Raw genomic sequence first — 25,488 nt, forward strand, 5'->3', positions numbered from 1 at the left:
GATGCACTTAATGCATGTCATTTATTTGTTGTAAAGCACTTTGAGCTGTATCTATCAAAGGTGCAACAAAATAAAGTTTAGTATTATTTTAACTGAGGGGAAATATTAAAATATAGGATGCAATGTTCAAATGGTTGAGCCATTAAATCAAATGAAAAATTACACATGTATTGCAGATTACATAATTGCGTATTTGTCAAGCTTGAGACTTAACTAAAATTTAAATGTAATAATAAGTTCTGTCAGGTTGGGTAATTCTCGACCACACTGCATGAATTTATACTGATGGATCCACTGCAGATTTGATAAGACTAAACAAGTTAAATCATCATGCTGCTTTCACTGAGCTAATCTCATCTTTACAGTAACAGTCGTCAACAACAGAGAGCTAAAGAAACAGAGTCATACTGCACAGCAAACACAAGGTCAAGAAGGATTAAGGTGTCAAGACGAGTGTCAATACCTACATGCTGCTTGGTAACAAAGCGCCAGGGACAAGCAAACACAGTCTGGCATCCAGTTTCTTTACCAAAACTGACTACAAGGAAATCGAGTTACCGTAAGATGAAGTTATGTGTGCTCTGACAAAAAGGCTTTTTGTTCCAAGATTAAATTTACGGGACACCTTCATGTGTCTCAAACATTGCCCACTCTTCCGCAAACAAACTGGCCCACTTTGTGCGAGCAGACAGACAGAAATGTGTCACTGATTGTACTCGTTGTTGCTGGAAGGTGCAGTCTAGTCTGGCCACGAGGGAAGGCCACACGCAGACACACCGTCTGCTTCCAGGGTAACAAACCCATATTCCTGCTCCTGAATGAGTATAATATACAGTATATGACACACACGTGTTATAGATGGACATTTTCATCTCCCCTGGCCACCCAGACCGTTCAAATTGCTCTGGAAGGTAAGCGAGCCCCGAAGGTCACGTGACCCAGCGTTATGGGAATTAGCAGCGCATTCCTCCAGCTGTCATCACCTCATAACGATCCAGTTAGGTGAAACCTAACTCCAAAAGCCGGCTTGCCACCACCTCCTTTCACTCGTCTCCCACCAACCCACTCGTCTTCAGAGCCGCATCCTCCCGCCAGTGAGCCTGATCATTTGAATACAAAGCAGTGAAACAAAGACGTCCTTAAAATAGAGACGATGCTGTGGCTTTCAAAGAAAATAAGAAGAGCGCACTGTAGAGACAGACAGAAAACACAGAGACAGAACAAGACAAAGAGAACAAGACAAAGACACACTTTTAGAAATAAAGGTGCTGACTAGAACCATAAACGGTTCTTTGGCTTGTCCACATAGGACAACCCTTTTTGGTTCCTGGGAGAACCTTCTATAAAAGTTAGAATTAGAATCCATTCAGAGAGTTCTGCTTAGAACCATCTGTGAAAGCTTTCACACAGAATCCCCAGTGAGAGGTTCTACAGAGAATCCTTCTATGGTGTAATGGTTCCACTCACATCCCACCCAGGGGGTTCTATCCAGAACCTTTCCACCCTCTAAGGGTTCTACCACGAACCCTTGTTATATTACAAGGGTTTTTTTTATCTAGAACCCACCCAGGATGTTCCATTGAGAACCCTTTTATGATCCAAGAGTTTAATCTAGAACCAACCCAGCTAGTTCTGTTGAGAACCCTTTTATATTATGGAATAAAGAATTCTTGACAAAAGAGTTCTTCCAGGATCTCAACAATGTTTCAAGAGCCCTTTCTTCAAAAAACATGGTTCTTGACAAGCCAATACTTTTGAGTAGAACCCCAGCCCTCCAAGAAGATCCTTTTTGGAACCCTTATTTGTCAGAGTGCAGCGAGATGAGCAGCTCATGGAGAGAAAGTGAGACAGTGTATTGATGTAGGATAGGTGGCTGGATACATTGATTTCCTGTTGGTTCTTGCCTGGTTACATACGGCTGATTTGTCATCCAATATAGGTTTAAGCTGTCTGTGAACATGGACTGAGCCGGGCTTCACCCGCTACTCTGTATGGATACACACACGTTAGATCATTATGTTACCTCAGAGAACATTTCCCCACTGGGAATGTTTACTGTAAGAGCCTTCTGTCAGGCCAGGTTACCAGATAACAATGCTGCAATCTCAGTATAACCTCAGGTGCAACATTTATTCACCTCAGGACTGCAGCCTGGAAATCAAGCAGTCGCATGATGAAGCAAATTGGCAATTATAGAAGAGATAGCTCCAATTATTGGTTCTGATTGGGTAATCAAGTTGCTGTAAAATACCCAAAACCTGAAGTCACATGACAGTTAATGTAATATGATGCAAACCTCAAATTATCTAATCTCACCACAATCTCATAGAGGCACTCATTGGTTGTTTATCAACCACAGTTTCACCATCACTGACTGAAATGAAAAGGGTTTCTGTGATTTTTTTTACTGCATAGTTCCTCAAAATGTAGCCCGTGGGCCAATGGCAGCCCTCAGAAACAGTTCTGCAGCTCCCGAACATGTCATGAAATGCATGCATTATATTTTAATCATCGGTGGTCCATCTCAAAACTTTTACTTTCCATAGCTTACATTTAACACACTACGTAACAAGTGAATCCAACTGCACCACCCCTAACAAGCGTCTGTCAGGGTAGGGATGACAACTTGTAGAAAACTACAAGTTGCATGGCAACTAGTGGCACCTCGAGCGTCACGGGAGTTATGCTCTGCCATCAGTGCTAGTGCAATCTTTACCTCGTTATTGTCCCCTACCCCCGGCTTAACTTGTAAATGTTTAAATTCTTAGTACTTTTCTAGAACTTTGTAACTATAAATGTGTTTTCTTACTTTTTAAGTAGCTTGTATTTTTCAACTGATGTTGTTTGAGTATTTGTTCACGCTGGGGATCTGAAAAAAAAAAAAAAACAGTATTTGATTCTCTATATGTCCTATATATGGCAGAACTGACAAGAAAGTTGACTTCGACTTTGACCTCGTCGGACCTCGGGGACAGATAAAGTGATCTGCAAACAGGTGAATTTGGTGCTCAAGAAATTTGACGGTGTACATGCCATCTTGCAACCAAATCACAAACCCTATATGCAGGCACTCATCAAAAACTCACAGTTTCAGTTTTCCAACTGAATGAGCCAGCTCAACACAAGGCCTGGTTTTGGAAAAGCAAAATTATTAAAGCTCCAATTGTTTTGGTATAACTGAAAAATTACTTCATAAAAACCTTTCGGCATATTGTAAATCAGGTGTTCTGAGAGAGAGCTACACTTCTGCACCTCCTCTATGGCTCTGTTTTCAGCATTTAGAAAATCTGGCCCGTGACGGTCGACTTAAACCAATAACAGGTCTTTTAGGACCTGGGGGAATCCTCCTACAAGTGCAGACGCGCACACGCATTCCTTGGATGAGACCCTGAATCACTGATGGAAACTACTGCAGAGAAAGTCACTATGAAATGGCATTATAATAAAGAGAAAGAGCCTAATGAGCAACATGCTCAACCCAGGAGTTTATCAGCTCACTTGGTTCCTTCTGAGTTCACATTCAGTTGTGCTCATTCACGTGTATCGCAGAGCTTTGCCGAGTGCGAAGAGAGGACCGGGCAGAACTAAGATACAGAGCCGACAAACAGCTGCTCAGAGCGTTGGAGCACTGCAGTGAAGGACTAGTGGCAGACCGGCACTTCCCGAGGAAAAAACACCAGAGTCGCTGTGATGCCGGCTACTTTACCGGCAGGAGAGGAGCTCAGAGTGTTTGTTTCAAACTTTTGGGATTAAAAAGAGGATTTATCTTCACTCCTGCTTCAACCTTCTGCAGCAGCAACGAAGAAATCGTGGAGCCGTGAACCCGCCAGACAAGAGACTAGCATTTGTTTTTAAAACTTTTAAGATGAAAAAGTGGATTTATTTTCACTCTTGCCTCTCAGCTCCTCTGCAGCAGCGATTCGCGAAACAATCACAGACGTGCTGATCAGCCAGATGATTGTTTTTTACATTTGGAATTAAAAGATGGATTTATCTTGATGTAGCAGCACCATGGAGGAGCCCACCGCACTTTATACAGGGTGAGTGAATGACACAATTACATACACCGTGCTTTTGTACTGACAAATTTCTGGCTGCGCAAGTCAAACCGTGTTGCCGCTGAGCTGCATTTTCAGGACCGCTCATATTGCGGCAAGCTGCGCCTGACATGAACCGAGCCTGACTCACCTTCAAGTGGTGGCGAGCCTCCTTTCTGTTCTCCTCCAATAAACGAGTGTTGTGATACTGAGCTCATGACATTTTTAAAAAGTCTCTTTATGTTCAGTTCTCAGTACTTCTGAATCTTCTGAGTCTGTGTGTTTTACTGTCAGGTGTCTGTTTTATTAAACACAGTCAATGTCTGTCAGTCAGTTCTTGCTCACAACAGCCTCAGTAAACTGTTGCTTGCGTTCACGAAGGACATGCTGCTCGTCTAGTGGGAGGGGCTCAGGACACAAAACGAAAACTAACTCAGATGAGACTCAAAAATCAACCTTTTTCAGGCTTTCTACCTGCCGCAGCTTTAAGCGTGACGCAAAGTCAAGTCTCTCACATATTAGTGTTTAAATGCAAGTAGTCACAGTGGAGTGTTCAGCAAACAAACTGAATGCACCAATGACAGAGTAACTGTGGGGTTTTTGTGCACATTTTGGGAGAAACAATTTGCTAGATACCACCTGGTTTGTCTTCTAAAGGAATATCTTGATATTTTGGGAAAAACACCAACTTGCTTTTTGGCAGAGATATACATGATAACATGATACCAGTCTCATATAATCTCATTTAATAAAGCTAGATCTGACTGGAAACAGCTAGCATGGCTCAATGAAATGATAAAATCTGCATGCCAGCTCTTCTAAAATGCAGTCATGAATATGTTACATCTCTTTTGTTTATTGTGTTTATAAATATTGCAGATTTTGCTACTGGCCCAGGCTAGCCTTTTCCCCTTATGTCTACTTTTCTTGCTAAGCTAAGCTAACTTGCTGCTGACTATAGCCTTCTACTTAATGGTCAGATGTGAAAGCAGTATTAATCTTCTCTCTGACTCTACCAGTAAACAAATGCACGTGTTTTTCATAAACTATGGAAGCCAAAAACTTTAAGAGTTGTGAATGACCAAAATATATAAATGACATCAATTTGTGTTTCATATAATGACAACAAACTGACATGTTTTGCATTTCTTTTTGGATGAGCATTTGTACCATGGAGAGATTTAGGACATCCTTTTATGCATCTCAGGACAGGTCTCATGTTTTTTGTTGATGGAATTTCAATAGTTTCATGTTTTGATTTTACTGCCTCTGCGGTCAGTGGGATCCAATTCACCCAGATGATTCAGCTGTGCTTGGAGAGAACAAAACACAATACAAATTCTCCAAATTCACAAAACATGAATTTGTCACAGAGCTGACTTTCATATGGATTTGTATTTGTATTTGAAAACTTTGCTGTATAATTGTACACATTGCTGTTTGATGATGTACTGGCCAACTAAAGGTAACTGAAAAAGCACTTTTCCCCAGGGATAAATATTTTGAGACTGGAGCATAATTTCTTTCAAGCCCTTAAAAATGTGTGTGTGTTTGTGAAAAAACAAAATAAGTAATTCTTGATTTTTTTTTAAGGTTTAAATTCCTTTATATTCCCTTCACAATTAACAGTCTGAAACACCAACTATGCTTTCACACTGAAAGTGATATAATCCACAAGTCACTATGGGTATCAGTATCAAACTTGTGTCAGTTCTTAACTGGTCAGTACTGAAATATCAGTAGGCTTCTGAACAAACAATACTGCTCTTGGTATTTATGTGACATAAAATAAACAACTGACAAGGAAAAACGTCAATGAAGCTAAATGCAATAACTCAGGAAACAATTTAGTTTGTTACCTCTCCAAAAACAGCATAATAAATAAACTGTTGAATTTTCCAACATCCATTTTCATGTCATGTCTTCATTTTTAAGTGAACATTATCAGTACTGAAAATTGTAGTTGCTAGAATGACTGAGATGACTGATAAGGGAAACCTGGATGACTTGTTTGGTGAACAAGCTTGTCAGCTGACTGTTTGTGGTCAGCAGCTGTAGATTCAGACAAGTTAGATCAGTTAGTCAGTTTCTCCTGACAGGCACAAAAATCAGTTCATCATCTTCATTCAAAGCTTCCCATGTGAGAAAAGAACACTTGAAGAAGAGCTGCGTGGACATTGATGGAATGATTGGAAGTTTTTTTTCAGTAAATGTTTAACTATTAAGATTTGATTCATGCTTTTAAATCAATATATTATAACTTAATTATGTTGTAGAATTATAAAAAGGACTTAAAAAAAACAACTACAGCAATGAAACAGCTACAGCAGGCGCAGGTACTGCAAAATCTGAACCAGACAGACTAACAACATAAGTTTCTGGAAGAGCAGAAATGTGTTTATAGACCATTTAAATAGCAGATGAGGAAGTCATAAGCTAGAACCCACAAAATTTAAACAAATGGCAAGATGTGCCCTCCAGTGAGCTGCTAAATTCAGAGTGGAAATCTAATCTAAAGACCAAGAAAATCTAATCTGGGGACTGGAAGGGATAACTTTCACTGTTGAAGTAGTCTGACTGCAAAATTGAAGAAAACTCAAACTGTGCATACCATCCAAGTTCACCAGCCTCTGAAAAAAGGCAACAACATGAAGGAGTGAAGCCTCCACAGCTGAGGTTTGTGATTATGGAGAGAAGGAAGTATAGATCAGGACACTCTCTGGATTTTATGGTCAGACACACATACATACAGTACATGCAGCACATGCACACACTGACACCTACCAAAACGCAAACTGTCACAAACACAACAAGTAAAATCACATTTGGCAGGTCTTGGCTGACTCGGCCTCGTCAGCCCACAGTTTTCACTCTGCTCATTGTGGTCTGGCAGGACTCAACAGGCGTGTGGTTAGAAGAGACGTCATTTCACGTAGGTTGTACAAAGGATGACTGACAGGTCTCGCCTTCACTCGGACGTCAACATAAACTGTCTCTCAGTTTAAAGGGTTCAAATAGTATAAAACAAGGACATGCTTCACCTGTCAGGCTACATGTTGGGTTCTCATAATGTTCCACTGATCAAAAGAGAAAAATGCTAAAAGCTTTGAACACACACACAGAAAGTTTATAACTAGATGTTATGACACATTTCAAATAGATAAAGTTCTTTCTTGGTATGTTACACCCTTCCACCAAGTTTCATGAAAATTGGACAAGTAGTTTCTCCTTAATCCTGCTTAAAAACAAACAAACAAACAGCCCCTGAAGCATAACCTCCTTGGTGGAGGTCAATATCACCCTCAGATTAAAGGCCTAGTCTGGCTTTAGAGGGATAACACTTTTCAAAATCTTTACACAGGTTTGTTTGCAGGCACACAGACTGGAGTACTAAAGACTTGGCCGATGAGAGGCAGGATACAATGAAGCACAATGTTCACTATGAAAAACTGCACTGAGGATAATCTGATAACTCTGTAGTTACACAGAAAAGCAATAAACAGTGCATTACATAGATTGATGGAATGAAACACTGATACTCTCTGCAGCCTCAGAGTTCTGCAGCTGCACTTGAGCAATAGAAAAGGAAAATGTCTGAACAAAAAGTCCAGGAACAACATGCCCTCGTTCCATCCTCACAGCCACTCCAAAGCCATCAAGTTGCCGTCCAACCTATGACTTGTGCATTGGTAATGCTGATGACAACGTGAGCAATCATGCACACCAAAATACACAACTATGACGAATAAAAGAGAGACTGTTGCTGGCTTAGCAACAGGGACAGCTCGCTCTCACAAGACCGGAGAGGCCGTCCATCTCACAAAGAAACACTATACTTTCACTCTGGCAAGAAAAATCTTGCATGGAATTTAGCTCAAGAGTAAAAATCTTGGTTACCTGCTTGTCATAAAGACAATTTTGAACTCATGTAGGGTAGACTGGGGATGGTTGCAACAGGGGATGGCTGGTGGGTCTAGTCCAAATTTTTGCTGAGTAACTGAGAGGAAGACAAAATTGTTGCAAATGCTCCCAGTCTCCCCCAATTATGCGCAGAGCATCTTTATTTTCATTTTTTGTACCACTGAAATAATGTGTTTGTGTGCATCTAACTCTCTTTTCGCTCAGAGACAAATTGATTTCTCCACTCTACACCCTCTTCCCTCCTCCTCCTCCTCCTCCTCCTCTCTCTAAAACTCTCACTGGGGTTTCTCCTGATCTCCCTCTTCTGTGTAATTTAGGCACTCCCACAGTAATGGACACCCTACTCAGGGGCAGTGAGTGGGAACCCAGCCCCGCCGCTCCAGCTACTGTACTCTCAAAGAATCCTAATCAGCTTCTCAGATAGCGACCAGCACACTGAGATCTCCTCATCTGGTCACATATGCAGCTCCTGGTCTCCCAGTGGGTGCTGGTGTCAGAGTGAAATATGGTGTGCACTCTCAGAAATGAGGGTTCCAAACAGGTTCTTCCTGAAGGGCTGAGGTTCTACCCAGAATCATTTGCTTCTGAAGAACCCTCTGCTGAAAAAAAGGGTTGTCAAGGATTCTTTGTAAGACTGAAGGTTCTACGGCTTTTTGAAAGACAGAGTTCTTCAAGATTCAAACCCTTTTTGTAGAGGGTTTGCCAAAGGTTCTTTGGCCATAATTTAACAAGGTTCTAGCTACAGTCTTGGGTGGGGTCTAGATAAAACCTCTGGAATATAAAAGAGTTCTCTGTAAAACCTCCTGGGCAGTTTCTTGTTAGCACCTAGAAGGTGGATAGATTCTTGATAGAACCCCCAAAGAGCGTTCTGGGTTAAACCATTTCACCATAGAAAGGTTATCTGTGGAACCTCTCATAGGGGGTTTTGTGGGAAAGCTTTCACAGATGTTTCTAGGTAGAACTCTTTGTGTTGGGTTCTTGGTAGAACACTCCTTAAAAAAAGTTCTACCTGGAACCAAAAAGGGTTCCCCTATGAGGGCAAGCCAAAGAATCCTTTATGGTTCTAGTTAGCACCTTTATTTCTTAAAGTGTACCCACCCTACCACAGCCCTCTCCTCCCCCTCAGCCTCCACAACAGCCCAACAACCTGTCAGCTGACATGGGGGTGAGAGGTGGGGGTCCTCAGAGGACGAGCGCGGTGCCATTAAGCATATTAGAGTTGCAGAGTGTTGATGAAAAATCAAAGTCTGCAGTGACTAAGCCGGGGTTGCTCCCTCGCACTGTGCTGACGGTGCAAAGCAGGAGAAAAGGGATGAGGTGGGGGACTACCTGGGCGCAAACACTGGGACTGCTGACTATCTGAGGTTGTTGAGGACAGGAGGATTACATAATAGAAAACATCACCGTAACACCTCCGACTGAGGAAGAAGAGCTTCCCACAGCTACTCTCTGTCCTTTTTCCCCCAAACATACAGTATGCCACCATATCTTTTACAGTCGAAGCTTTTGTCGTGGTTATGGCTTTAAATCAAAATCAAAAATAATTTATAATCAGTAGGGGTGTCACGATTCTCCAAACCCGTGACTTGATCTAGACATTTTTTTTGCAGCAGCAACAGCTATGCCATTGTTCAACTATTGACTCTTGATTTGTAACAACATCAACAGATTGGTTTTATGTCCTGACACAAGTCATTTACATTTTCAATTTACAATTAAATTCCCAGTGCCAGCACATAGCCACAGAAAAGTGCTTCAGGCTATTAGGGATAGTCAGGTTATATTAGTCAGCTGTAATGTGGCTAGATAAACATATAATAATAGTTACTTATAGGCTGTGTTGTGTGAAACGCTACTTATCATGGATAAATGTCACCAGTGGAAACACTGAGCTAATTTCTCAGCAACACACTATTCAAACTTTCAAAATAAAATGAAAATAAATTACATAAATTGCTTTTTTAGCTTTGAGCTTTTTGTTCAAAGAAGACATTTGCACATCCAACTATCTCAAATGCAGGTGTGTTGAAAAACGTCACTTTATATTTTAGAAAAAAATAAAGTCCCGCACACTGCTGTTGTTCAGCATCACAATTTATATTTCACACATTTCAGTCCCTGTGGACTGAGTGTGTTGAGTGTTTCTCTTGACGAAGCTTCCAAGGGACCAAAAGAAGGGACCAACCAAGGGCAGCGTGCAGGATTTTCTTTTCTTCCTTAAGCTTAGAAAAAGTCCACACAGCTGACATTATGACAGTGTTGCTGACACATCTCAGTCACATTCAGCTCCTGGTCTATTCTTTTATCAATAGGCCGATTTATCTTTGCTAATAATACGTTGGACTTTGGACATGTTAATATGTATTTTCAAACATATTTTAGCTTTTGAAAATTTAACTTTCAGTAAAATTAAAGTATTGGTTTGGCCCATCACTACTAAATTTAATGAAAATGCAGCTACATCCAATAACTCATGAAACAATTTAACTTGTTACTTACTGCAAAAAAGCAATAAAATATCTGTTGAATCTTTTCACATCTTTTCATATAATTTTTTTACGTTTTGCACCAAATTATGGCAAGAGTATAAACAAGAGGATGTATAAGAATTGGTATTGATACAAACTATCAATATCAATAAAATCCTAACAATCCCATTGTTATTTACAATCCAATTAGTTGAACTTTACTGTTATGAGTCTCTTAGCCTGAATGTGCTGGGGCACGCTGCAGATCTCAGGATAAGCAGGTACAGTGCTGAAATTGATGGATGGAGCTTATGTGCAGGTCTGTCATGTGTTAGCCTCAACTATTTACCTTCATTCTGCCTCTCTCCTCAGCTTCACCCTCAATCCAGCCCATCTCGTTCATCCCTGCTGCCCTGAAAGGTGATGAAAACGCTGGCTTTAGCATCCCACCACAGAGGATAAACATGCAGCCCTCTGACGAGCAGCAAATGCTTTTTTTCCCTCGTCTGTTTATTTTCTCAGTTATGTCAGGTGAGTCTCTGCGTGACACTACATCTACAATATTAAACAAGCCGTTTTCTCCACCTTCAGTCCATAACTCCCCTGACAGGGTGATTCATGCTGAGCAGCACTATCACCTGACCGCTCATCTTCGACCGTTAATCCACTGTGACAGTGTGACAAATGTGACATGAGATTTGCTTCACTGAGACTGCAGTGCATTGTGAAGCTTGATCCTGCCTGAGATGATTCACCTTCTGTCAGGCCTTTTGTTTGACTACAAGGTTGGTGAATGAACTCAACAGCAGGAGCCGTCTGTCTCATCAAGGATTATTAGGGTTTTCAGACACCTAAATACGCTTTTTTCCTTAAAACCAGTCAGTAACACATCATGTTTGTTTAACATGAAGATCAGTAGCATACAGAAAGAGATGATTCAGCATGTTTGCAAAAATCTAGTAAAACTGCAGCATTTCATTGCTGAGAGAAAGGCCGATGATAGAATTCCTCTTAACCACACGTTTGAATATGCATCCATGCCTCACATGTCCTGCATCTGCTCAGAGCGATGGTTATGCATGTGTGCAGAAATTAACACTATGCATATGCAATGGCAAACACATGATTGAACAGATAGTATATCTCTAGCCTAAGTCTAATGAAGCAACAAACGCAAGGAGTCAGATAATCAGATATATTGTAAATAATTAGCTACAACTTTATCACTTTATTTGGAAGTAAAACTGAAAGTGACACTTGTAACGCCACTAATTCCTCATCGAACCAGTCAACTCTAAGTTTGCACAACTATTCAAAGTGTGTTAGGTCTAAGGTTAAGTTTGCCTGTAAACTGTGATGGATATTTACGAAGGACAGTTTGGGCAATAATTTGAAAGACTCATCATAGGGATGTTCTGATGTCTAATTTCCCTGGCAATTCAATGAATATATTAAATTTAGAGAGGTCAACAAGATTAAAAGTAAGGATGTAATGTAATGTAATGTAATGTAATGTAATGATACTAAAAACTTATGGTACAATAACACCATGATCTCAAGCATGTTTCACCCTCTGCTACTCATATTGTACAAAAATGAAAACAAAAAAGTCATTGCATGCCTACAATAGGAGACAAAATACTCACACATTTCTAAAACACAACAGTATAGTTTGCAAAAAGTTTAGTTGTGAATACAGTATAAATGATTCGGAGTGACTGAGCTGAACATACACAAGTGCTGGTAGAGTCCTTTAACCAGGTCTTTGTTTCTTCTAATTGCTGTGACAGAACCGTTTGTTATATTCACTTGATGCAACATACAACTAACAAATATCACTGATCAGCATGGCATTTATTTTTTTCCATTAATCTTTGGTCCATGAAATGTCATTTTGGAGCCTAGTGACATCCTCAAATAATAGATGATACTGATTAAGGTTTCACTTTGTGTAGCAGAGCCTGTGCAGTGATCCTACATGCACAACAGCAGCACACTGACTTTGTTTGACCTGAATGGAAGTGAACCTTAATTAGTGTCATTGATAACACCTGTGTGTGTGTGTTTACGCCACTATTTCATGCCAAAATGGCTGCTGTGAAAAAGGTCTGTTCAGTTTGCTGTTACATTGAATGACAGCAGCTGGAACACAGAATGTGTAGCATTTTTTCTCCATTATTTTTTCTCCAAAATGACTAAAACGATTAATTGATTATCAAAATAGTATTGGTTGAACTCTTGACCCAAGCTGCTCACCCCAAAAATAAGCATCACTGGCTGTCTATAGCACTCCCTGTCGTTTCTCTCTTTCAGTCACTGTTTCTGTTTTCAAAGTGACTAGAACTAGAAATGTAGTAGAGCATCAAATACTGTAGGGAAATTCCCTCATGTTTGCTAAATTTAATTAGCCACGTGCAAAATGTTTCTCAGAATCATTCCCCCGTAGTATTTAGCAAGAAAGCTGTTCTGTGCTTTGCAAAGTTCAGGGATACATTTAGTGATTCTGACCGTTTTTTAAAAAAATCAAACAAACAGGAAGGGTGTTTTTTTTATCTATTGCAGAGTAATAGTGGTCTATGAGCGACCTCTGCACTGCTGTGGCACAGTACTAATGTACAGCACTGTACAGAGATGGGTCAGCCGGTGCTGAACTAGAATATGACAGGCACTCTCTGATTTTATTGAAGTACACTGGTAGCCTGTGTTCTGTCTCGGCAGAGCTGGGAAAGTTGTTTGTAGGAATGCTCATGCAAATATTGACCTTCAATTAGGTGAAACAGACGCCCTCGCTTAGGGGCTGCAATATGGAGGCATCAGCAAAAGCATCGTAAACATAAACACTCATGGAATATATATATAAACATGCAGAGACATACCTACACAGTGCACACAAACACATCTTGTGTAAATACACCGTTGTTTGCGATGTGAACTGACATCAGATGGGAGACAACTGCTGAACCTGACGCTGCTTAAAGGTAGTTTTAACCTCAGACAGGATGTCAGCACAGCCTCGGTAGCATCACAAAACCACAACAAAAATGAACAGCTACACCCCTGATACAACACACATAGACCGAAATCTGTAGAGTTTTGTGCCCTTTAATAGGGTGAGAGCAAATGACCTTCCCAAGTGATGGCAGTCGACCACACTCCTGCATAATTAACAGCATCTAAAATGAGGTGTTCTTTATATGACCTTACCTGACAATGTCAGGGCACAGCTTGCCTACGGGGACTCTGCGGTAAATAACAAATGCACATGCGTGTGTGCCGCGCACAGCACACATACACACCGACTTCATTTTTTAAAGTCTTGTTTCAGATGTTTTGTATATTACACTCGACAAAAATAAAAATGCAACACTTTGGCTTTTGCTCCCATTTTTTGAGTTTAAGTAGAAGATGGCAGCCTTGCTCTGTGCTCACAAAAGGTTTATTTCTCTCAAATTTTGTCTATGAATTTGTTACAATACGTGCTGATGAGCATTTCTCCTTTGCCAAGATAATGCATTATTGCACAGGTGTGACTTGGACTGGTCACAATAAAAGCAGATATTTAGTGGGCATATTTATATTTAGTGTTTTTTCACATAGAGCTACAGATACCTATTTTTTCAGGAGGGCAAACTTATGACCTGCCTTATAGGTTTGGGTGCTGTTCACATTTTTCCCAATACTGGACAAATACCAGTACATGGAATTCAGTACCAGTACCTAAAGGAAACTTTTGCCAGTACTTTAATCCCTTTATAATGTCAAAAATGTATTTTCAGCTGTAAAAATATAAATCTCAGTTTCAACATTGTTATTTATTTAGAACATTTTAAACACCATACCAGGACATTGTCCTTCCCAAACCCGTCCCTACACCCTGCAGCCTGTCAGTCTGTCACCAGGGCATTTAACACATCTGTTTGTGTCTCAGGGGAATCATAGGTGATATCCTTCCTGTTATGTTGTTGTTGTCGTTACTCGTGCATAAATTCATAGTGTAATATTACCCGTTAGTTCACAAGTAGTGGTTTCATACTAAAGTTTCGGACATAAGAATATATTTCACATTCAGTTTTAGCACACTAAATATTATGTTGGTAAGGACTTTCAGATGCAACCAGTGGCTGAGTCTTGGCTAATACTAGTAAAAATGCTAAGCCAAGCAAAACAGTGCAAAAAAAAGCCCAGTTATCTCCAACAATTTATTCAGCTAGCCAAATAATTACCTGAAGATATTAAGTTGTTGAAGCCTCTCTTAAAATTTTGTTGTTTGTCGAGGGTTAAGTTGCACTGTTATGGTGCTAGTTGCAGGCATGCTAACGTTAGCTGCAGTTGCTGTGGAGGACTTGGCTTTCAGGCCAGAAAAACAGTGCACTCTTCAACTTTTAGATTGATTGTATTTTGTGTTTTGTTAGACCTCTCTCCAGCTTTGTGTTTCACATTAAAAATATTGCTGAGAGTTGTCTGCATTGAGGTTTGAAAGTTAACCACACTCATGACTACTCTCGGCTCACATGGTCTGAAATTTGGTACCTATTGATTCATGAGTTCAGTACCGAACCATACCGGCTTACCCTGATATTCTTACCTTAACCCTAAGAAACCATTTCTCTTGCCTAAACCTGACCAACCCGACCAATTAAGGAAATGAGTACCAGCCAATCAGAGGAGGAGTAGGGTGGGTCATGACTTTGCCCTCCTGGAAAAAAAATGTATCTGTAGGCCTGTGTGAAATAGTTACAGTTCAGGGTCTAATAATTATCTTTTTTAACTGCACATTTTAGAGTGGCCCTTTATTGTGTCCATTCCAAGGTGCACCTGTGAAAAATTGGAGCAAAAACATAAGTGTAGCATTTATATTTTTGTTGAGTATAGATTATAGATTATAGATCATACTGCAGCAGAGTATGGCCCAAAAGATAAAAAAGTAGCATGCCTCTTGCCTAGAGCTCCCCACCAGCCAACACCTCTCATAGCATGAAGCCACGCCAGGTAAGAGAGCGTTCCTCAAGGCTGAACATGCTACACGGCAGACTGACAGCACCGTGAGAGAGACAAAACACATCTGGATTGTACCAAAGGCTGCTCCACAGATTTCACAGGGCTTTGAGTGCAGCTAAAGGAGGGGGTCCAGGGGTTAGTTCAACCGCTCTGCTTCAGTGACATTGACATGGCTGGGGAGGATTGTGCTGGAGCATCGCCTGCTGCCTTGATTTGCTCGGCAGATCCGAAGCAGGGTTGGAAGGATTTTCCCCCCAAAGCCCTCTTACCCTCCCGCAGAGCAGAAATCCCCTCCAATCCTCACTCGCAGTTACTGCAGGGACGCCTTACACTGTGAGACAAAGGACTCCAGAAGGGAGAGGAGAGGAGAGGGGTAAGGAGAGAAGGAAGAGAGGAGAGGACAGAAATCGGTTCTAAAGGGAGAACAAATGGATAAGGACATACAGCTGAAAGACTTTGTAAAAATATGTAATTGCAATTATTTTGACTGGCTGCAATATTATTTGTGATATTAGAGAGATTATTCTCCTTTTTATTGAATAACATTAAAATGTTATCAGGGATAGATTTTAAAAACTCTTATAGGAACATCTCTACATGGAATATTTGGTGACCCCTGAGCACCAGGCCATGATTTATGTTGAACCCTGATTAGTGTGATTTTTACCAGGATCTGTACCATACAAAGATATCTTAAGTCTGTATGTTGTATTGTCTTTTTAGGGCCTTTTCATGCTTTTATTTGGATAGGACAGCTAAAGCTAGGACAGGAGAGTGACAGAGGCAAAAGGCCACAGGCTAAACCAAACCCATGGCCGCAGCAGTGGACTTACTGCCGTAGTGCATGGGGCACATGCTCTACCAACTGAGCTATCATTGCACCCCAAGTCTGTAGAATATGATGTGTAAGCCAGGACATCTCTGAAGCACCGTTAAAATGGTATTTAACAAATACTGTGACTCCTGCAGTTTCAAAACTGCAGAAAGCCATGTTGTGATTAAGAATTAGATTAATTGTTCAGCCCTAAAAGGAAGCCTGTAGATGGACATAAGTATTAGAAATAGAAATGTGTATTCATTATAAAAGTATACTTTTCTGTCTCTCTTCCTCATCCTCTCTCTCATATACACATGCATATTTTTACACATTGTCATGGGACTGGGATAAGACAATACAGGCTGAGATCCTCTCACTCTCAATTGGCTCCAAAGTGAGAGTGAGAGACACACTTTGGAGGAGGTGAAGCAGAGATAAACCACAAGTTATCTCTGCAGGTGTTAGTTAATCAGCACAGATTAGTGTGGTGAACAGACACCTGCAGATTGTCGTCTGTGCACGTGTAATGTGTGTGTGTGTGTGTGTGTGTGTGTGTGTGTGTGTGTGTGTGTGTGTGTGTGTGTGTGTTTGTGCTGAGGCTGAGGGGTGTGGTCTCAGAGGGGTGTCTTGGGAGCCAGAGAGAGAAAGATCTGGATGAGGTGGAGATATCTAATCGTGAAATATAATACTTTGCCTGCATCACCGATCAATACACACACACAAGCCATGCATCTGTAGCTGATCCTTCACAGAAACACAGGATTCTAGAGAGTGGAGTTGTCATGATGCAGGAATTTTAAACTTTGATTCAATACTAGTATGAAAAAAGTCGCAGGCACACAGAGGATTTTTTTTGTTTAATTAACAACCTTCACACGTTGCTGGTGCAGAAAAAGTGACTGAACATTGTCTGGTTTTGCTATGCTGCAGAGAGGATAGCAAGTCATTGTTTTACAAGTCACAAAAAGGTTTCTTTATACTCTAGTCCTAAGTCATGTCTCAAGTCAAGACTGACAAGTCCTCATGTCCCAAGTCCTGAACTTTGAGTATCGAGTCCTTAACAAGTCCTAATGTAACAGTGAGTATCCAACCTCTCTGATTTACAAAGTTACTTAGCTGTTAAGTTAATGCTAGCTGAGCGTTAGCTTGGTAACTATGTTAATATTAGCCTTGATTTACTGTTCTTTGTGCAACTTCAAATGTCAAGCCAACTTGAAGTTGTTGCGTCTCTGTCTGTAATTTTTGACTCGCACGTTTTGCATACTGCAATTAATTTTTTGCTGTTGACAGCCATCAAAACAGCTAGCAGAGAACTCATTGTTTACACATATTTTGTGTTTCCTGTAAAAACATGCAACTAGGGAGGAATATGTCGCAGACATTGATTGGTTTTTACAGTAGCCAATAGAGTGCTATGAATGTGTGTTACGCCCCCGACCAGGCAGCCAGCCAAATCTCAGGCAAGACAATTAAGACTGAACTGAAGTGAAGTCTTGAAAGAGCACTTCCATATGTTTGATACTATTGAATGTTAGTATTAAATAATTCTAAACATGTGGCATGGGAAAGTTTAAATGTATCAATACTTTCAATGACCTTAGAGAGCTACACCTCCTGAAGGTGAGGTTTAATGCCTTCATTCAAATCTTAATATCCAGTAACTGATACGCTACTACGTGTGTTATCACTTTTTTTCAGCCTCTCCCAAGTGTTGCACAAACTTTACCAATGATATTCTGGCCGAGCCTTCTCCAGACATACCTGTGGTAAGCAGCGCAGCAGCTTACAATCACTATTACACAACAGTGACCACTGTGGAAAGTGAACACCTGCACAAAAATGTCCTCGGTGTTGATACAAGAAGAAAACAGATTATAACACATACAGAAGAGAAGAATAGAAAACGTAAATCTTGTCGGAATGACATATTATGGGCGAATTGGAGTTGTTGTGTTGGGATAAACTTGTGGCCTGTTTTTGAGGGAGGATTGCCATTACAAACAGCAAACCCCCTCGATGTTCCACTTGGCTATCATCTGTGCCAAAGTAGCTAATGATTAACTCTTATTGAGGGAGTGTTTGAATGAGTAATCCCGTTCTCCCTGCAAAACATGTCCCGGCCCTATGTGTACATCATCGTCCACATATATCATTACATAACCTCGACTGGCTGGCACACATGGGAGTGGGCCAGGCAGCCACACTAACACACATACAGGACAGAGCCTCGCTCGCTGGCAAACATAACGAAACCCTATCTCCATTTGAAGGGGCAGCCAACACACTGGACTGGGCGAGAGGCTGAGTGGAGACCAGACACTGATAGACGACCACACCCCCCTCACAAAAACACTCACATACGCTGACCAAAATGACACAAAAGCAGACCACAGGACTAGCAAAGGAATTCTGAAGGAATAGTTTGAATTATTTTATGTGGGTTTACAGGAGATGATGGACGGCACTCAGCAGACAGGAGTACCAGCATGGAAGCCAAGCAACAAACTGCCATGGACAGGGACAGCGACAAAACGTATTTTAGACACTTAAAACAATTTCCACCTACAAAATTAATGTCAGTTTAAGTGTGTACTATATTTAGAATATTTTAATGACTTCACTATGTCGTCACAAGACCATCTCTGTCTAGAAACCACTGTTATATAAGCAAAAAATTGCTTCCAAACCAACCAAACTCCATAGGCGAGATCAGTAATTTTACCTTGCAGAACACAGGAGTCGCTGGTCCACTGTTTTGTGACTTTAGTGAATCTGAATTATGCTTTTTAAACACCAAAGTCACACAATAACACAAACAAACTAACAGATCGAGATAGCTGTAGACCAGCAACCCCTGTGTTCTACGAGGTAAAATAATGGATTTCATTATTGGAAATATTTGGCTTATATAACAGCGGTTTCCCATCAGAAAAGGCTGTCTGATGACAAACTAATCACTGGATTCCACCAGACACAGCTGTGGAACGTTACGGCAGTGCCATGTAAGTTGGAGCAGATAGTTGCCATTTAACACAGTGCTTGTGATCCCACTAACTGCGCCTCGACGTCTCCCAGAACAGCTCGCCGCTTCAAATAAGCACAGAGTCTGTTTTTGACGGACGGTGTGTCAATCTGCACAGAGCAGATCGAATGGGCAGGAAGTCGGATATAAAAAGCAGAGAGAATCCAGGCAATTTTCAAAATAAGAGACCCTGTGCAGACTTGCAATCACAAACACAGACAAAAAAATTACTATTTAACTACTAAATGTACTTATCCATGGTAGAAGCACAAAAAGCAAAGAAAGAGGACCAGATCAACAAAATCTGAGCACATCAACATAATCAGGCAGGCAAAACACACAATGCAGAAACACTTCTGAAATGCTGCTGGTTGGGGCATGCAGCCAAGTGGAGGACAGATCAAAACTGTGCTGAAGAGGTTATTCAAATGATAGCATACACTTATACTAATGCTGATTTTTTTCCTGGGTGGACCTTTTTTAAGTGGCTAAAATATGTTTCGTTGCTGACCCTGTCCACAGCAGTACATTGCTTAGCTTTCAAACCAGCAGTCCTCTCTGCTTCTCCAAACTATCGATAAGTTAAGTACCTCATACAAGCCCACTTCATATAAGGCAAACTATCACTTTAATAACACATCTATTAACAATACATTACAATGCAACTGACTGCATGCAATAAGATTATTAGGCCAGTGGGGCATTTGCAAAGTTGGCTGGCACTCCTGGCCTCCATTTTGCATTGTGTGTGTGTGTGTGTGTGTGTGTGTGTGTGTGTGTGTGTGTGTGTGTGTGTGTATGTGTGTACTCAAGGTCTTGTTCCTGGTTCACTCTGGTCTCCCAGCACTACAGTGGGTCTATTCTTCTCGGGTGCTTCAGAGAACAGGATTAATGACCAGCAGCAGGGACATGAAAAGGTTGTGTCCACCAGCCACCAGGATTTAACGGCCTGGGTGTGTGTGTGTCTGTGTGTGTGTGTGTGTGTGTGTGTGTGTGTTTATTTTACTTGTAGGAGACTGACAACAATACTATCCTTCTTACACGCTCCCTCAGAGAAAACAAAATTTAAACATGCTCATACATGCCATTTAGTTCTTTGTGGGATCATGCGTGTGAAGCAGAACACACTGCCAGTATTATAGCCATCACAACATCCATGAAACACCAATAAGTTTCACATCCAAGGTTCAGACTAAACTGTCACTCTGACTCTGCAGATTACCCCTGATCCTTTGCTCCAGTGAGTGTGCATTTATCAAACCTCGTTATCTGTAGGAGGTGCGTCCGAAGGCCTGAGCAACTCCACACGACCCTCTGCATGTCGATGGCATTTCATGCATTCAAATAAACACGTTGCCACCTGCAGAGCTGACTCAGTGTGTGAGAGATGAAGTGGAAGGTATGCCAGGTGAGTCTGTGTGATATTATCAACCTCGCTGATTAGCAACTCTGATATTCACCCCACAACTGATAAAATAAATTAATTGAAAAATGTGCTACTTTGGCTCTGAAGCAGCCGCGTCTCTCTGTCTGTAGTCCACTCTTTAATCACACCGACAGAATAATCTGAATGATTATCTGGTTACTTTATCTTAATCTGATTTAATTTGACTTTTGGTTTATAATACACCATAATTGTTCATAAAAGTTCATTTATATTTTTATTAATAATCTGAAACTGCAAAGTAACTAAGTTAAGTTATTGAATAAATGTGACCTAGTGGAGTAAAAAAGTACTCTAAAATGTAGTTAAGTGGAATTATAAAGTAGCAGAAATAGGTTATTCTAAATTTTGACACTAAGATCTTTAATTTTTACTGCAAATGTATATCGACTTCAAATCTTGGTTATTGGTCTCCTTGATGACTAATTACCAGTATCAATATCATCCCTGAAAAATGACTGATCACTGATGTGGAAATAAGGATGAATGATAACACTATTTGAAAGGGTATGCATAAGACTGTAATTACACTGTCATAACCATGTGTTTAGCTCAGAATGTTATTAGTAAAGACTTTAAAAAAAAAAAAAACTGCATCCAGAAGATTCTGAGTTAATAAATAGTGAATTAAATGCAATGTTTATTCTGGAGTTGAGGATGAAGGTAACTATGGAGAGAACAATCTTGCGTACTGAGCGGTACTTTCCCCTGCCATGCATCAGCATCTAGCTGAGTCTGGCAAAACTGGAGTTCCTGACCGGACCGGGAACAAACACACTCTCCGAGACTGACAGTGGCCAGTTTGAAGCCAGGGAACACAATTACCTTTGTGGTTTTCTTGCTGGGTTTGGCTCCTGGCACCCCGGGACTGAGTCAGCTGATTAGGTGACTAGCTCCATGGCTGATCAAGCTAACTAGAAAATACCAGCTACAGATAACAGCAAACAGTGGTTAGCCAACTTTAGCAACACGCTAACTGCTGTCTGTCCATCAGGTCACTCTGTAAGCTAAATTACCTTGGCACTGTACTTTGTTGCCAGACCGGCCTTTTAACATTTAATGACATCTTTATGACACTTATAATGGCCTCATGACAGCCAGTATCAAAACCAACCACATGTTAAAAGTTTATTGTAAATGTTCAATTATAAATCTTTAAAGTTTCTTTAAGTCTGGTAATGTCAAGTTGTAAGACATCTCAATAGCATTAATATAAAGATGACAACTGACTGAATGACACTTAATGATAACCCTCATAAACATTCATTTATTCATCATCATGACAGGTATCATGACATGGTTATGACAGTGTAACGACGCCCCTTTCTTATAAAGTGCTACCAGATATATACTGTATAAGGTGTTGAGTGCTTCTCTGTTAATTGGCAGAAACCTGCCCTTTTCCATGTGGGGTTTCTTGTGCCAGACACTCATGAATCTCACTGACTGACAGACTGAAGTCTTCAGTGATCAGTGTGAATGCTGACAGAAAGGTACGTTTCTCTTTTATTATACCTGAACAAACTCATTGCGCAAGTTTACAGCTACAACACTGAATACCAAAGTGTTTTGTAATGGATTGGCGCTGCTGAACAGTTGACTGGCATGAAAACAGGTTCTGCAGCTAAACTGATAATAGCACATTCACTTCCAGCTTTTAAAATATAGTAATTATTCTTAACAAGCCACCTTCTAACATTTCAGCCAAGTTACAATAGTATAAAAACATCAAAGTAACTCGCAGCTTTTATCCCCGTCCATGTTGGAACCATAAATGGCAGTAATCCCTGGAGCCCAGATTTTTTTCAACGATCAAATGCTTCACGATGTCAAACAATCTTGGAAATTTGCAAGGAAATGGAGCAGCGCTCTCCTTGGGTGCCTGCTGAGCTAGCGCCTTTCTTCAGCCAGCACCACAAGTGGTCTTGATCCAGGCCAGAGCGGAGCACTGTAAGGCTGCCACTTTGTGCTGATTCAATAAGAAATAATTGCATATTGGCCTCTCTCCACTCATCCCTCCTTCTCCACCATGGCCTGACACTTTACTGTATTTCTGTGCTGCACGAAGTTACAGTATGGACCGAGGGCAAGGGGAAGGACACTGCAGCATATTGTTTGTTTTTTAACATCCACATTCCTTTGGATTGGATGGAGAGTTGCATTGAACCTCCACTGATATGAAAAAGTGTTTCTCAGCAGCACCTGGTTTTAACCACAAACACAGCGGTCTTCATCTACATAGAACAACGCTTCTGGGCTTACCTCACTTCCTCTAGACATGCTAAAAGTGCACTCAACTCACATGTTCTAAGGTACCATGGGTGCAACTAACGATTATTTTCAATAGATCATTTCCTTGATTAATCAAGTAGTTGTTTGGTCAATAAACATCAGAACATGTTGAAAAATGCTGAGCTGTGTTTCTCAAAGTTGTCTTCAAATGTCTTATTCTATCCACAACCCAAAGACATTCAGTTTGCTGTCACAGAGGACTAAAGAAACTATAAAATGTTCATATCTGAGAAGCTGAAATAAGATAATTAGACATTTTTCTCTTAAAGAATGACTCAAAATTAGTAATGGTTTATCAAAAGATGGCAATTAATTTCACGGGATAGTTCAGATTATTTGATGTGGGGTTGTATGAGGTACTCATCCATAGTCATGATATTACTACAGTAGATGCCGGCCGGCACGCCCCCAGTTTGGATAAGCAAAGAAGAGTACCAGCACAGAAGCTAAGCAATGTACTGCCGTGGACAGGGTCAGCAACAAAAGGGATTTTAGCCAATTAAAAAAAGGCCTACCTAAAAAAAAAAAAAAACAGTGTCAGCTTAAGTGTGCGCTATATTTAGAATATTTTCACCACTTTACCTAACAATCAGACAGCCTTTTCAGCTGGGAAACCGCATCTGTGTAGCCAAATATCAATCTCGCCTAACAAACCAAACTCCACAGGCGAAATCTGTAATTTTACCTTGCAGAACACAGGAGTTGATGGTCTATTGCCGTCTCGAACTGTAAGTTCATTTGTATAATTGTGTGACTTTAGTGCTTTAAAGGATAGTTTGAATTCACCAAAGTCACACAAACAAACTAATTGATCAAGGCAGCTATAAAACAGTACCTCCCATGTTCTGCGAGGCAAAATCACTAAATTTGTCTGAGTTTGGTTTATTTGGAGAGAGCGATATTTGAAAATATAATTTTAGTAGTTGATAACTAATTGATTAATCAACAAATTGTTACAGCTCTGTACAGTACTGGCAGTTAAAACAGATAGATAGATAGATAGATAGATAGATAGATAGATAGATAGATAGATAGATAGTGTTGTCAGCAAATTAAATGCTATGAGAAATGAAGGTTAAAAATTCTGCTTAATACTTAAGGGGACTTTGTCACTCTATACAGCAAGTAGATAGAGAATTTGTAAGGAAATCATTTTGCATAGTAAACATGTCAGATAACAGTCCTACAGTCATTCAGTGTGGATGCATGCAAATATCCATACTACAGTGATACTGTCATTACCCTGCTGTGTAAAGGTAAACCCATGACACAACCTAAAATAACAAAGGGAAGCAGAGTTGCTGATTGAACAGCCGCCAACATAAACCTGCCCTGGTCAACTTAATCCATTTATCAACTGAGCACAAAGCATGATGTCATCCCTTAAAAATCTGCCAAGTGTAGGTGTAGCCCCATCACAGTAAGTTCACAGCAGGCCTGGTGGTCGATCTTAAACTTGTGCGTGCATCCTGTATGTGTCAACCCGCACTGTTGCTCCTCGGTCGGATTGTTATTGAGGACAAACGGGGTGAATGGAGGTGTATGTATACGTGATGAAGCAGCATATGCTGTCAGCTGTATGTGTGCAGCGCCCCCGCCAACACTGCCGCACACACAGAGCTGTAGTTTAGACCAAAATTCCTGCATCCTCGCCTTTTATTCATCACACATCACTACAAGAGACACCGAGACGGTCTCAACTTCATGTCACTCTGTTTCTCAGTGTGAAAACACGGGTGGGATCCCGCCTGCGCTCAACTTCGCACCACATCACTCCCTCAACGTGACAGCCGCTGCACCGTCACCCAAACTAAAAGTCACACAAACGGAGCAATAATATGAGAGTTAATATTTACCAGCTTGCTACAGAGCGAGCGCTGCAGCCATTTATCCCGAAGCGAAAGGGCCAGATGAAGTCCGCATTTCCTGGATTGCGCTGCGCGGGTCGGAGCTGCTCTCGGTGGCCGCGTTCCTGCGGACGGAGAGCCGGAGGGGCCCGGGGTGCTTCCCACTGTTGTGTCAGACCGGACAGCGATGCCACATTCAGCTGATCGCCACAACAAAACAACATCTCGCCCTACGCAAGACACACTCCGCCGCTCCGCACCACCCCGCACGGCAGGTCCGCCGGGCACCGCCCCCCTCCTCTCAGCCTCCACCAGTGGGCTGGCGCGTCAAGCCCGCCTCATGAATAAATAATGAGCAGCCACGGGCTGCCATTGGTGGAGAGCAGCAGTTCCTGGTTAATGCTATTAATTCTAATTAGCCAGGCAGTCGCATGCAGACGCTTACAGCTGAGTTTTTGAGGCTGATTGGAGGAGATACCAAACTTTTTTAAATCAATACGATACCGATACTTTCTGGCACAATTTTACCGATACCAATACCAATATTGATACTGGTCGCTTTTAATGGGTATGACAACAGTAAAGATAATAATAAACCTTTTTTTTTCTTTTTTTTGGGAGGGGGGTATTGGAAAATTAGAT

General features: G+C 41.0%; 1 protein-coding gene across 3 annotated transcripts in view; it reads right to left on the reverse strand.

The window, feature by feature from the left end:
- hivep3b (HIVEP zinc finger 3b) overlaps positions 1–25,125 on the reverse strand; it is a 69,419-nt gene extending 44,294 nt beyond the window's left edge. For 2 of the 3 annotated variants that reach the window (XM_084726372.1, XM_084726371.1), the window contains exon 1: positions 24,856–25,125. The gene's annotated coding sequence lies outside the window, so the exon portion shown is untranslated. The remainder of the gene's footprint in view (positions 1–24,855) is intronic. The other variant, XM_084726373.1, reaches the window with a different exon arrangement.
- Positions 25,126–25,488: the final 363 nt, after the last annotated feature.

The sequence above is a fragment of the Lutjanus erythropterus genome, chromosome 9 (genome assembly GCF_056507025.1).
Source record: "Lutjanus erythropterus isolate fLutEry1 chromosome 9, fLutEry1.hap2, whole genome shotgun sequence".
NCBI lineage: Eukaryota > Metazoa > Chordata > Actinopteri > Lutjaniformes > Lutjanidae > Lutjanus > Lutjanus erythropterus.